The following is a 14,220-nucleotide window of genomic DNA, read 5'->3' as shown; positions in this document are numbered from 1 at the left end:
CAGCGGTTCCCCCAGGACATGATCCTGGAGTCCTAGGATCGAGTCCCACATCGGGCTTCCTGCATGGAGCCTGCTTCTCCCTCTGCCTGTGTCTCTGCCTCTCTCTCTGTCTTTCATGAATAAATAAATAAAATCTTAAAAAAAAAATAACCAAAAATTTCAGTCAGCTGATATTGGATGCTTTTCTCACACATTTGTTTATCTCTTGAAAAGACCTGCTAAGGCTTCTTTTAAGAGGGAAGTAGATGTTCTCTTCAACCTGGAAATGTTACTCTTAAATGTAGCTCATTTCTTTTTTTCTCTCATAACCTGCAACTGAAAGTTTAAGTAGTAGTAATCATTTATCCAGAGCCAGAGTTTTTGGAAGAATTTCAATATTAGATATAAGAATCTGGTCCTCAGGAATGATATGTACCCCAGCACTTACTACATATTTATTAGATTTCTATTTTGAGAGCTCTTCACAAATTTTAGTTGAATGCAGTGTTTCTTAACATTTTATTAAAAATTCTTATCTAGGCTTCCTTGACAAAAATTAGATGGTAATTTTACAAAATAAGCTTCAAAGAATGATGGTAATGTAAACTTTCTGGTTATCTGAGAAATATTAAATGTAGAAAAATACGATTTTTAAAACATTTTCTTTTAATATTTCTAGTGGAGAGGAACAAACTCAAATGCTTGAAGGTAGCTAATGATAGATTAGGTTTTGGTTTGAATACCTTTCTTACTGTGCAAGTATGTAACTAGATTGATGACAGGAATATTGAAAAAGCTGATTTTTTTAAAGAATTTATTTATTTATTCATGAGAGACACAGAGAGAGAGAAAGAGAGAGGCAGAGCCACAGACAGAGGGAGGAGCAAGCTCCATGCAGGGAGCCTGCCCTGGGACTCAATCCCGGGTCTCCAGGGTCAGGCCCTGGGCCGAAGGCGGCGCTAAACCGCTGAGCCACCCAGGCTGCCCCAGAAAAGGAGATTTTTAAATGAAAGTATAGTTGACACACAGTGTTACATTAGTTTCAAATGCGCAGCATAGAGATTTGACAAGTCCGTATGTATCAGTGTGCTCACCGCAAGTGTAGCTATCATCTGTCACCATACAGTACTATTATGATACCATCAACTATATTCCCTATGATGAAAAAGCAGAAATTTTATATTTTTATGAATAGATATGTTACTCTAACTCAGTTGTTATACAATAAATTTAATATTGCCATTAACTTTCATTATAAAATTAGATATTTTAAAAAGACTCTCACTAAGCTGATATATAACCCTGGTTTCTATTTATAGCTTCTCTTTAGTCAGGCAGTTAGTTACCTGTATCGATTGAGAACCCATGTCCTGCTTCACTTTTGAGGACTGTGGTTCAGATATCAGTTTCATTTTTAAAGCAGTTGCAGTGCTATTCTGGTCTGCCCTGTTTTTAACCCCAAGGCAAATTTGAAACCTAAGTGGTATTTCTTCCACACTGCAGTACAATTGTCATAGTGTTACTTTGTTGATTCTAGTGGGTTGCATGTATGAGCTGCTTGATGGGGTTCAAGAGGCTTCATACACAGACTTAAAGCTTTAACACCTTTCTGTGGCTCCCTTTCACTCCATAATCCTACTCCAACTCTTATTGAGAGGAGCTGGGTGCCTCTTTCCTGTCATTAGTGCAAACTGGGGATGGTAGACAGGGTCCCACTTGTTGGTCTTCGCAGTGCTGATCAGGGAGGACCACTGCTTCAGTATTGTAGGGCTGGAATGGTCTGACTGAGATCTACCTCATAGCCTTGGCAGCACCATGTAGGGAAGAGGAGGGGTGTGACCTCTGCTCTTTGAGTACAGGGTGGGAATGTTTCATAGCGTTCTATCCGCTGTCTCCACAGCATACCATGCCTAGTGGAGAGGGTGCCATGGCTTCTTTCATGGTGAGTGCCTGGAGTTAGGGTAGTTATGTCAAAAGGGTTCCAGCTTACCAGGGCCCCCTTCTACCTGGTCCTTTACCCAGAGAGAATGGGCATTACTTGAGGCTTATTTTGTCTCATATACTACTTGGAGTTAATATTATACTATTTTGTGTAAAATATAAGAACTTTGTATCTATGTAACTCCATTTATCTACCTCTCCTTTATGCTATAGTTATTATTAGTATTACATCACACAGCATGTTATAATTTTTGCTTTAGAAGTCATAATCATTTTAAAGAAATTAAGACAATAAAAGTGGTCTTTTATATTTACCTACATGTTCCGCGTTTCTAGTGCTCTTCATTGCTTCCTGAAGATTCTAGTTTTCATCTGACATAATTTGCCTTCAGCTTAAAAATTGTCCTTTAGGTGTATCTCAGTATACATGTGCTGGTTAAAAATTTTCTTACTTTTTGTTTATCTAAAAATGTCTGTTTCCATTTCATTCTTGTAGGACATCTTCACTGGATTTAGAATTCTGAGTTGACAGAGTTTTATTTTTTCCTCTGAGCACTTTAAAAATATTCTCCCACTTTCTTTTGGTCCTTTTGATAAAAAATAACTCTTTGTATCATTGTTCTGATTATAAAGTGGCATTTAGCTCTGGCTGCTTTACAGATTTTCTCTTTGTCTTTGGTTTCCAGCAGTTTGATAGTGTATAGTATTCTTTGTATTTGTTTTGTTTGGGCTTCTGTACATTTCCTGAATATATAAATCTATGATTTCACCTAGGTTGGGCAAATTTTGGCCATTTTTTCACATTTTTTCCTGTCCTATTCTTTCTTCCCTTCCCTGCTGGAATACAGTTGTGAATTTTTTTAGACCTTTGATATTATCCCACAGGTCAACAAGGCTCTATTCAAAATTTTCCAATCTTTTTTCTCCTCAGATTTCTAATTGGATAATTTTTGTTGATCTATCTTCATTTAGTAGTTCTTTCATTAATTATCTCTGATCTTTTCATAAGCCCATCCAGTGAGTTTTAATTTCACATATTATATTTTTCACATCTAGAACTTCCATTTGGTTATTTTTTCATAGTTCTTATTTGCTGAGATTTTCTGTTATTAATATGTTAAAAATCATATTTCCCATTTAGGCCTTGGTTATAATAGGTTCTTTAAAATAATTTTCTGTTAATTCTAGCATTTTGTCACCAATTGCCTTTTCTCTTGGGCCATTTTTCTTGTGTGTTTGTATAATTAGTAATTTTGAATTGTATTCTGAACATTGTGAGCAATACATAGTAATGAGTCTGGATTTTGTTATGTTTCACTAAAGAGCACTGATTTTTCTGTGTTTGTTAACAGGGAGTTAACTTGACTGAACTCAGACTTCAGGCTCTGTCTTCTTTCTGGAGGAAAGATGAATTCTCTGTTTCTCTTTTTGGATTTTTCCCCCTCAGTTTCCAACTGCATGATCAGCCTGAACTTTATCCTCTGATTTCTCTGTCAGTGACAGCAAGTTTCTATCTGAGGTTTAGCCACAATGCTTGGCACCAACTAGGGTCTGCTCTGATATAAGGTCGTAAAAAATGGAAATTCACTCAATACTATTTTCCCTTTTTCATCCATTGTCTCTTCTTAAGTTTCTGCCTGCTTTTTTTAAAGCAGCTTTTTGAGACGTAATTTATATTTTATACATTTTACACACTTAAAGTATACAATTCAGTATTTTTAAATGTATTCATAGGGTTGTATGACCACCACACTCTAATTTTAGAACATGTTCCTCCCCTCTAAAAGGAATCGCATACTCATTTACTATTAATTCCTATTTCTCCCTCCCCAACTCCCAGCCTTTGGCAACTACTAATCACCTTTCTTTTCCTATGGATTTCCCTATTCATGCCATTTCATATAAATGGAATAATACAGTATGTGGCCTCCTGTGAACTAGCTTCTTTGATTTACTATGTTTTCAAGGTTCATCCATGTTGTTTCATATATTAGTACTTCATTCCTTTTTCTGAACAAATAATATTCCAATATATGAATATGACACGTTTTGTTTATCCATTCCTCAGGTTATTATTTGATTATACCTAAAATGGAATACCCTTAATTCATTTAAAATAGGGAAGAGCTATTATGTTTAATAACCTAGAAAGATATCCATGGTTATTTAGTGAAAAGACCACGTTTATAGGAGAACATGTTATTCTGTGATTCCACCTGTATAAAATTGTATACTCATATGTCTAACTACGCAGATAAAGGTGTACCCAGTACTATATTTGGGTCATCTTTTCCTTCTTTATATGATTTTGTTTAGTGTGATCTTTTCTTAATGACTATTTATCAATTGTACAGATCAATAAAGGTTTTTTTTTCCTTAATTTTATTTATTTATTCATGAGAGACACAGAGAGAGAGAGAGGGAGAGGCAGAGACACAGGCAGAGGGAGAAGCAGGCTCCATGCAGGAAGCCCGACATGGGACCCGATCCCGGATCTCGAGGATCCCACCCTGGGCTGAAGGTGGTGCTAAACTACTGAGGCCACCAGGGCTGCCCATTACAGGTTTTTAAAAAGTTCTTCAGGGGCACCTGGGTGGTTTAGTCAGTTAAGCGTCTGCCTTCTACTCAGGTCACGATCCCAGAGTCCTAGGATCGAGCCTGGAGTTGAGCTCCCTGCTCAGTGAGGAGTCTACTTCTCCCTCTCCCTTTCCCCCTCTCCCTTGCTCATGCTTTCTCTCTCTTTCAAATAAATAAATGAAATCTTAAAAAAAAAACAACAAATTACTGTAGCCCTAAGAAAGCAACAATAGCAAACCCTGGGGAGGGAGGAGAATCTAATTTCCGGAGTTACCATGTTATAATATTCAAAACATCCATTTTCAACAAAAAATTACAAGGCATACAAAAGAGGCAGGAAAGTATGGCCCATTTACAAAAAAAAAAGAACTATCCCTGAGGAAGCCTAGCATTGGATTTATTAGATAAAGACTTTAAATATGCTTAAAGTGCTAAAGAAAACCATAGGTAAAGATCAAAAAGAAACCAGGGCTGTCTGGGTGGCACAGTTGGTTGTGCATCTGACTCTTAGTTTCAGCTCAGGTCATGATCACAGAATGGTGAGATCAAAGCCCCACATCCTGTTCCATGCTCAGCGGGGAGTCTTCTTGGGATTATCTCTCTCCCTATCTCTTTGCTCTACCCCACACCCCCCATGTGCACTCACTCTCTCTCTGAAATAAAATAAATAAGTCTTAAAGAAACCAAAAGAACAAGGTCTGAACAAATAGAAAATATCAATAAAGAGAAATTACAGAAAAGGAATCAAATAGAAAATCTTGAACTAAAGAACATGAGCAAAAAAAGAGAGGTATATTGTAAATGCCCCCCAGAACCCAAAAATATGATCAGTCTCTTCATCATGCAAATAAAAATCACAGTATAATGCCATTTTCCACTCATTGAAAAATGGGAAAATGGGCCTCCTCAAAAAGCAACAAAAGGAGTATTAATTGGTACAACTTTTCTCAAGTATAATTTGGCAAAATCTATCAAGATCCTTGAAACTTTAACAGAGCTATTATCCTTTCAAGGAAGTTTAAAGATGCATTGCATATTCATTTGTTCATCTATTTTCATGTTCATTGATTCCTTCATGAATAGTTTTTGAGAGTCTATTATATGCCAGGCACTTGCCCTAGGTGTTAAAGAAACAGCAGTAAACAAAATAAATACCTGCTCTTGAGAGTTTTCATTCTAAATTTTTTTTTTAATTTTTATTTATTTATGATAGTCACAGAGACAGAGAGAGAGAGAGAGAGGCAGAGACACAGGCAGAGGGAGAAGCAGGCTCCATGCACCGGGAGCCCGATGTGGGATTCGATCCAGGGTCTCCAGGATCGCGCCCTGGGCCAAAGGCAGGCGCCAAACCGCTGCGCCACCCAGGGATCCTGAGAGTTTTCATTCTAGCAGATGAAAAGCTATACACAAACAAACAAAATGAATTTATAATATATTAAATGATAATAAATGACATAAAAAATAAGATTGGGTAAGGAAGATGTCATTTTAGGTGGGGTAGTCAGGGAATATCAGACACAAATTAAATATATATTATTGAGTGGTTAGTAAAATAAATTATGGTACAAGTAAATTACTTGTGGAATAAAAATTAAAAGTCATCGTACCATAATTTTTCCCTTGATTTCATAATAAATTTTATTTTTACTTTTGATTTTTGAGAAATGCATGATTCAAATAATGTGAAGTAGAAACTTTCAAATCAAATCAGTTATTGTAAATAAATATACAGAATATACTAACGAATTGTATTATATCATATTAAATGGAACAGAATTCAAGGGAAAAAATCTGAATATATAAGTACCTTTGGCCAAATTTTAAAATTAACTGATGTTGTTGCTTTTATTAATCAGCAGGTGGTGCTATTGCTTGTATAAGAGAACTTTTGCCATATTTTTTTTCCTTCTGTTCGCAAATATGCAGTCATTTTAATAAAAAGACCCTCTGTTCATTCATTCTTCCATTCAGTTACAATAATTGCAATGATTCATCGTCTTTAGTAACTGGTCTTACTGCAATATGTAACTTCTCATTGTCAATTATGTATGTTAACACATGTAATTTAAGATAGCCTGCAATTTCCTAATTCCTGGTATGTGGGAGAGAATATTGATTTTAAAAATCATTAGTGTAACAAAGAAATGTGAGAAACTTTGCATCTGTCGTCTCTTCCTCCTAAACTTGATTTGTGAACACATGCTTTTATGAATTGAATTCATCCAACTTGGCTAAAGATATGTTTTTGAGAATTCTTTTTTTTTTTTAAAGATTTTATTTATTTATTCATGAAAGATACAGAGAGAGAGAGGCAGAGACACAGGCAGAGGGAGAAGCAGGCTCCGTGTAGGGAGCCTGATGTGGGACTCGATCCCGGGACTCTAGGATCACGCCCTGGGCCGAAGGCAGGCGCTAAACCACTGAGCCACCCAGGGATCCCTGTTGAGAATTCTTTTAAACTAGTGTATTTATATATATTTATAAATATATATATATAGCAGTATTAAGAAAAGGGTGACGTTGGCATTTGGGAGGTACTTTTGTAAGTTATTATAGTCAAGTCATGGTTTTTAGTATACATATCTCTTGATTCCTTGGTGGGGAACTATATGCCTAAGCAGTTTGGAAGAATACAGGGGAAAAAAGGTCTCTTTTCTTAGATGGAACATCCTTTATAGGCGCATTCTCAGTTCTCCGTATTGTGCTGTCCAGTGTGATGGTGTGGTATTTTTTTTTTTTTATGATTTTATTTATTAGAGAGAGAGCATGAGCTGCAGGGGCGGGGGAGGGGGCATAGAGAGAAAATCTCGGGCAGACTCCGCACTAAGTGCAGAACTAGACAGGGAGCTTGATTCCACCACCCTGAGGTCATGACCTGAGCTGAAATCAAGAGTCAGACACTTAACCCACTGAGCCACCCGGGCGCCCTATATTGTATTGTATTTTAATGTACAAGTAGTATTGACATGGTTGTAGATCCCTAGAGTTAAGACTTCAGTGATAAATTTACGAAGTTAAATGGGCTAAGCTAAGTGATCGCTTCTTTCCTTTCAACTCCACCGTTCTATGATATCCCTTCCATGGCCATTGGACATACTGCTTGCTTCCTTTCATAACTAATAGTACGGTGTTGTTTGTTTCTTTGTGTTTTTTTTTTTAAGATTTTATTTATTCATGAGACACAGAGAGAGAGAGAGAGAGAGAGAGAGAGAGGCAGAGACACAGGCAGAGGGAAAAGCAGGCTCCATGCAGGGAGCCGGACATGGGACTTGATCAGGGGTCTCCAGGATCACGCCCTGGGCTGAAGGTGGCGCTAAACCGCTGAGCTACCTGGGCTGCCCTGTTTCTTTATTGTAGATATAAGGTTGCTATATAGGAAGAGGCAGCACAGCACATGGTATACTAGAAATGGGAAAAACTCAAGTAGTGCTAGAGAAGTGTGGCTGACCCTATAATTTCATACTTATTCTACATTTTATTATAGTTGGATACAAGTAGCAGAAACCATTAAGCAAAAAGAATTGACTACAAGGTTACAGGGTTATCTTCCAGAAGCCAGGTCAAGGAACTGTCCTTCCTTTACAGTATGAGACCCTGCTATCAGAATTGAGAAATTCACCAAGCATAACAAAATCAGGGTTCTATTATAGAACTAACTTTTAATCTTCTAGAAATCAATACCTAACACATAGCAGGTATTACATAAATATCATATTTTAATGGATCATCGTACAAACAGATTGTTTTGGTTTTTAATGACTTACGTTTACTTAACACAATAACTTAATGATGTACATTGCAACATTTTGACTAGGTCATTAGTAGAAATGGTCCATTTAATCAGTTTGGTTGATGTTTTTGAGAAGACTACTTTAAAATTTCTAAATTTTTGGCTTTTAATTTGTTACTTGGATTTTTTTTTTTTTTTTTTTTAATTTTAAAAAGGTTGAAGTCATGGTTGAGCTCTGGGAAGGAATTCTTTCCTAAGGACACAGGCTTACTCATTCATTAATTCATTCATTCATTCATTTAACAAATATTGATGTGTCTAAGCTCTTTATGATACTCTAGCTAGTCAAAGAATAATATGTGTTCTCTAGGAAGGAGTACTGATAAGTAAACAGATAATAAGCAATAATCGTGCTTTGGATAAATCTCATTGGCTCCGGTACTGCCACTGTGCAAAGCTTGTAAACAGATAATGAAGTAACAGTTATTTAATGGCAAAGGTTATAATCATGGGAAAATAGAGAAGGAATAGAATAATGGTGAACTTTTAGATATGTCTGTCTTTATTTAGGATAAGACTAAACTTGGTTAAAGTAAACTTCCTCTCTGGTTAAATAACTTAAAAACATTAAAAAAATTTTTATTTTAAGTTAAAAATTTTAACTTTATTTATTTATTCATAAGAGACACAGAGAGAGAGAGAGGCAGAGACAGGCAGAGGAAGAAGTAGGCTCCCAACAAAGAACTGGATATGGGACTCATCCCAGGACCCTGGGATCACACCCTGAGCTGAAGGCAGGTGCTCTATCACTGAGCCACCCAGGCTTCCCCCAAATATTTTTTTTTAATGACTAGAGATTTTTTTTTTAACCACAAAGCACAAATTTGAATTTGCTTTTTTTCTGATTTCAGTACCTAAAGATCTAAATTTAATTATCTATGTCTAGAAGTACAGAACTTTACTTCTGTTGACAAATGTTCTTTAGGTATACATATGCTAAAATCATGCAAAAGCTCCCATTACATGTGGACCAATCCACCTATAACTCCTTATACACGATATGTCATTGCTCTTCCACCCTCCATTTGGGGGTTAAGTGGTACAATTTCCTCTTCTAAAATCTCTCTCATATTATTTCCTACATATATAAATATCTCATAAAATAAATTTCAATATTTACACATTCTGATTAGTCAATGCCAGAGATACCAATCATGTAAAAATTTTTAAGTCCTTTATTTTGATTTAAGGAAAGATGTTATTTCCTTTTATTTCATCATTTTTAAATTAACTTTCCCTTCTGCACCTCCTTCCCTTTTAAAGAAATTCTATAGATTTTTTTTCCCAGACCATTAGGCCATACCTAATTATTTGCAGTATCATCTGTTTAGGAGCCATAGATTTAATAACTTAAAATTGATCCTTAAGGATTTCCCTTCAGAATTCTAAGATGTTCATATTTTCTCTAAGGAAAGTTCTATCTCAGTATAATTTTTTTATACTATCAGGAAGTATTCATAAAAAATAATAGCTTGCTTTTTCTTAATTCATACATGCCTCAGAGATTTTGTGGGCTTGGTTCCAGACCACTGCAATAAAGCAAATATCACAATAAAGCAAGCAAGTTGAATTTTTTTGATTTCCTAGTGCATATAAAAATTATGTTTGCACAATATTATAGTTTATTAAGTATACAGTAGCATTATGTCTAAAAAAGCAATGTATATACCTTAATTAAAAATACTTCCTTGCTAAAAAATGCTAACCACCATCTGAGCTTTCAGTGAGTTGTAATCTTTTTGCTAGTGGAAGGTTTTGCCTTAGTGTGGATGGCTGCCAACTGATTAGGGTTGTGGTTGCTGTTTTATACGGACATGGTTCATGGTGCCCCAGAACAATTACAATAATAACATCACTGATCCCAGATCACCATAACACATATGATAATAATGAAGAATGTTGAAATATTGCAAGAATTACCTAATTGTGACACAGAGACATGAAGTGAGAAGATACTGTTGGAAAAATAGGGTCAATAGACTTGCTTGATGCAGATAGCCACAAACCTTCAATTTGTAAAAAATGTAGTATCTACAAAGTGCAATAAAGTGAAGTGCAATAAAATAAAGTATGCCTGTATGATTTCAATGCTTTCTGTACAATTTACATGATAGACTATTAAATGCATATTTTCTTTGATTTCATAAGCCCATTTTTTTTTCTTTCTAAAAGTAACTTGTTCAATAATTTTTTAATGTTTCCTTTTGGATATCCTTGATAATTCAATACTATGTGAACAGTACCAAGATCCTACTACCATTTGGTGACAACATGATGAGATTATTGTTTAGTTTCTTTTTAATTGTGAATAAACCTCTTGAAAGCCAAAACCACAAACCCCAAACTACTAAAAAGTGGTAAAAGCACTGGTTCATGTGTTTCATGCTTATATATGAATGAATCATGATTCATGCTCATATCTGAATCTGAATCATTAGGGAAAAAAAAAAAAACTTTAAAAATCTCCAAATTGAGGCACCTGAGTGGCTCAGTCGGCTAAGTGACTGTCGTCTATTTGGGTCATGATCCCAGGGTCCTGGGGTCCAGCTACATTAAGCTTCCTGCTCATCAGGGCCTCTGCTTCTCCCTCTCCCTCTGCCCCTCCCCCCTTCATGCTTGTTCACTTGTGTGCTCTCATTCAAATAAATAAATAAAATCTTTTTTAAAAATAAAAAATAATAAAATCCCCAAATTGCTATAATTTCACAGTAGGTCGTCAAATAATAGGACCCCAAAGATGTCTATTCCCTAATCCCCAGAACCTGTGAATATGTTACCTTAAAAGGCAAAAGGAACTTGTAGATGTGATTAAGGGTATGAACTTTTAGGTGGTAAGACTATCCTGGATTATTCATATTGGCCCAGTCTAATCACAAATCTTTAAAAGCTGAGAATATTTCCCAGATGGGTTAAAGGATGAAGGAGGAGGAGACTGAAAGTAAAAGCAACTTATTCTGCTGTTGCTGGCTTTTTCTTTTTTTTTTTTTTTTAATATTTTATTTATTCATGAGAGACACAGAGAGAGAGAGGAAGAGACACAGGCAGTGAGAGAAGCAGGCTCCATGCAGGAAGCCTGATGTGGGACTCGATCCTAGGATCACATCCTGGGTCAAGGGCAGGCACTAAACTGCTGAGCCACCCAGGGATCCCCTGTTGCTGGCTTTAAAGATGGAGGAAGGCCACCACAGCAGGTGGCCCCTAGAAGTTACCTGTGGCCAGCACAGAAATGAGAACCTCCTTGTCCTACAACTATAAGAGACTGAATTCTGCTAACACCCTGAATGATCAAGGAAATGGGTCCTCCTGTAGAGCCTTCAAAAGGAAATATAGCCTTGCCAACAATGCTCAGTGAAAACCATGTTGGAGTTATGACTTAGAAAAGACTCTAAGTTTGTGGTAATTTGTTATAACAGTAATAGAAAACTGCATCTTTGTAACTGCAATTCAGGACCAATCTTAGCAATGACTAAGAAATGAAAGTTCCGCTTAGCCCTTCATTCAGGTAAGTTACAGATAAGATTTGCAAATTCCCACTTCCCTCTCTTAACATAACAGAAGCTCAAATCTCATGCTGTGGGAAGATGATTCTTTGGTTCAATAGCCCTACATCTCCTTGATTTGCTGACTTTCCAAAGTAAGACACTTTCCTTGCCCCCAATATCCAGCCTCTCAACTCTTTGGCCTATCATGTGGTGAGCAGAACAAGCATGGACTTGCTAACAAATGTAAAAACCCAAGTTTACACATAACTATGAGAAGCTGGATTAGAGGCTAAGACACCAGTCATGTAATTTTCTCAAGAGTTGGCAGATGAACTGGCAGGGTATTAACACTGAGCCAGTTGTTAATGATAGTCTTAAACCAAATTGCAGATTTTTCTTTCCTTGTAGAACAGTGGCTGTATGTTAAAACCACATATAGAACTTTAAAAAATATACCCAGATCCCATCCCAAGAATTTCTGGATTTAATTGATTGGATTCCTGGGTTTTGGTATCTTTTATAAAAGCATCCCAGGTGACTCTAATGTGCAACCAGAGTTAAGAACCAGTGTCCTAACTTTTCCATGCTTAAGAATTCCCGGAAGAGCTCATTAAAAGTTTCCTGGCCCTCATATCCCCAGAGGGTCATGTTCCATAGGATTGCAGTTGGGCCCATTAATTTGCACTTCTAACAAGATGACAATGTAGATGCTGCTGGCCTGAGGATATCCTAAAGTAAGGGATAGTTGGGTTAAAGCAAGTGATGTATTAAGTAAGAGGGATATTTAAAAATCCATCTTCATGATTCTTACTTAGTATCACTAAATTACATCTAGGGAAGCTGCCTCATTTCTTTCTAGAGTTGGAAAGATAAACGTGAATATTCCATGGCATATTTGGGGAAGAAAAGAGACTTAGAGTGTTAAAAATCTATTTATTTATTTGCAGTTTTATTTATTTATTTATTTATTTTTTTGCAGTTTTAAACATTTATTTATTTATTTGAGAAAGCATGGAGTGGGGGTGGGACAGAAGGAGAAGGAGAGAGAGAATCTCAGGCAGACTCCCTGCTGAGCATGGAGCCCAATGTGGAGTTAAATCCCAGGACTCTGAGACCATGACCCAAGCTGAAATCAAGAGTAGGACACTTAAAAAAAAAAAATAGGAGTAGGACACTTAATGACACCTAACTGACTGAGCCACCCAGGCATCCCTAAAAGTTTGTTTAAAGCACAGATTATAAATAGATCTTTTTGACTTAACAGTAATTATTAAAATTTTCTGACTGGACAAAATAACCTTATCTCCCAACCTCCACTCCCATGACTATTAAAGACCCATTCTCTGATGATTTGCTTGTGCTTGTATTATTTTTGAAACTAGAGTCATCTAAAAGAAATCACTTCTTAATTTTAAATAAAATGTAAAATTTTAATATAGCTTTAATATCACGGTACTGTTACATTCTTTGAAGTTTGTTTTTAGGGATAAGTTGCATGTTGCAGATTTCATTGTTGATGAACCATACAGGACTCTGAAAGAAATCAGACAAAGATAGGGTGATGATAGTATTACCTAAACATTTCTTTCCATGTTCTCCTCTTAGCTAGGATCAGGTATCCAGGAGTTCTTAGATACATTTTTCTATGTTTAATTTTAGTAAGATGTGTCTTTCTTGCTGATTTGGTTCTTTGGGTATTTTAAGATCATACTTTAAATAGTTTTAAGGGGCACCTGGGTGGCTCAGTCGTTTAAGCATCCAACTCTTGATTTCAGCTCAGGTCATGATTTCAGGGTCATGAGATTGAGTCCCGTGTCAGGTTTCACGCTGAGCATGGAGCCTGCTTAAGATTCTTTCTCTCCTTCTGCCCCTCTTTGCCATCCTCACTCCCTGCTCTCATATACTATCTCTCAAAAAAAAAGTAAATAGTTTTAAAATATGAATCTGTGGTTTTAAAATACAATTTAAAATAAGATCTCTGTTGCATCTACACCATGAGAACAGACTAGATTTAGGATGACAGATGTGCCATAAGCTTAGTTCAATCTATTAAGAATTGTGTATTAATAATAAGTCTCATTTGTCTATACTAACCACTTAATTTTTATGCAAAATAGTAGTCATACAGTGTTTCATAATTCTGTTTGTTAAACACAAATGAGTTAATTTCATTTTATTGCCAGAAGCACATTGTTTGTATCCTTGATGTTCTTTGTCTTTACTTATTTTTAAAAAGGTGACTTTAACTATTATATATATTCTACTTTTGAACTTACTCTTCTTAATTTCAAAAAAGAAGTTTCTAACATTTTCATGCTGCTAATGAAGTGAAAGTTTGCTTATTACCTCCTCCTCGATAACTTTTTTTAGCCCTTTTACTTAAGCAACAGGTAGAGGTCTGAAGGATGGTGGAAGGGAGCTGAAAAACATGTCAGTGAGTAGTAAGAGTCA

The 14,220-nt window shown here is 36.1% G+C and overlaps 1 protein-coding gene across 6 annotated transcripts in view; it reads left to right on the top strand.

The window, feature by feature from the left end:
* Positions 1-14,220, top strand: part of IFT80 (intraflagellar transport 80) — a 123,085-nt gene that overhangs the window by 57,571 nt on the left and 51,294 nt on the right. The window lies entirely within an intron of this gene.

This window comes from Canis lupus, chromosome 31, assembly GCF_048164855.1.
Source record: "Canis lupus baileyi chromosome 31, mCanLup2.hap1, whole genome shotgun sequence".
NCBI classification, from domain to species: domain Eukaryota; kingdom Metazoa; phylum Chordata; class Mammalia; order Carnivora; family Canidae; genus Canis; species Canis lupus.
The sequence above is the reverse complement of the archived record's forward strand: the minus strand, read 5'-3'. Positions and strand labels throughout refer to the sequence as shown.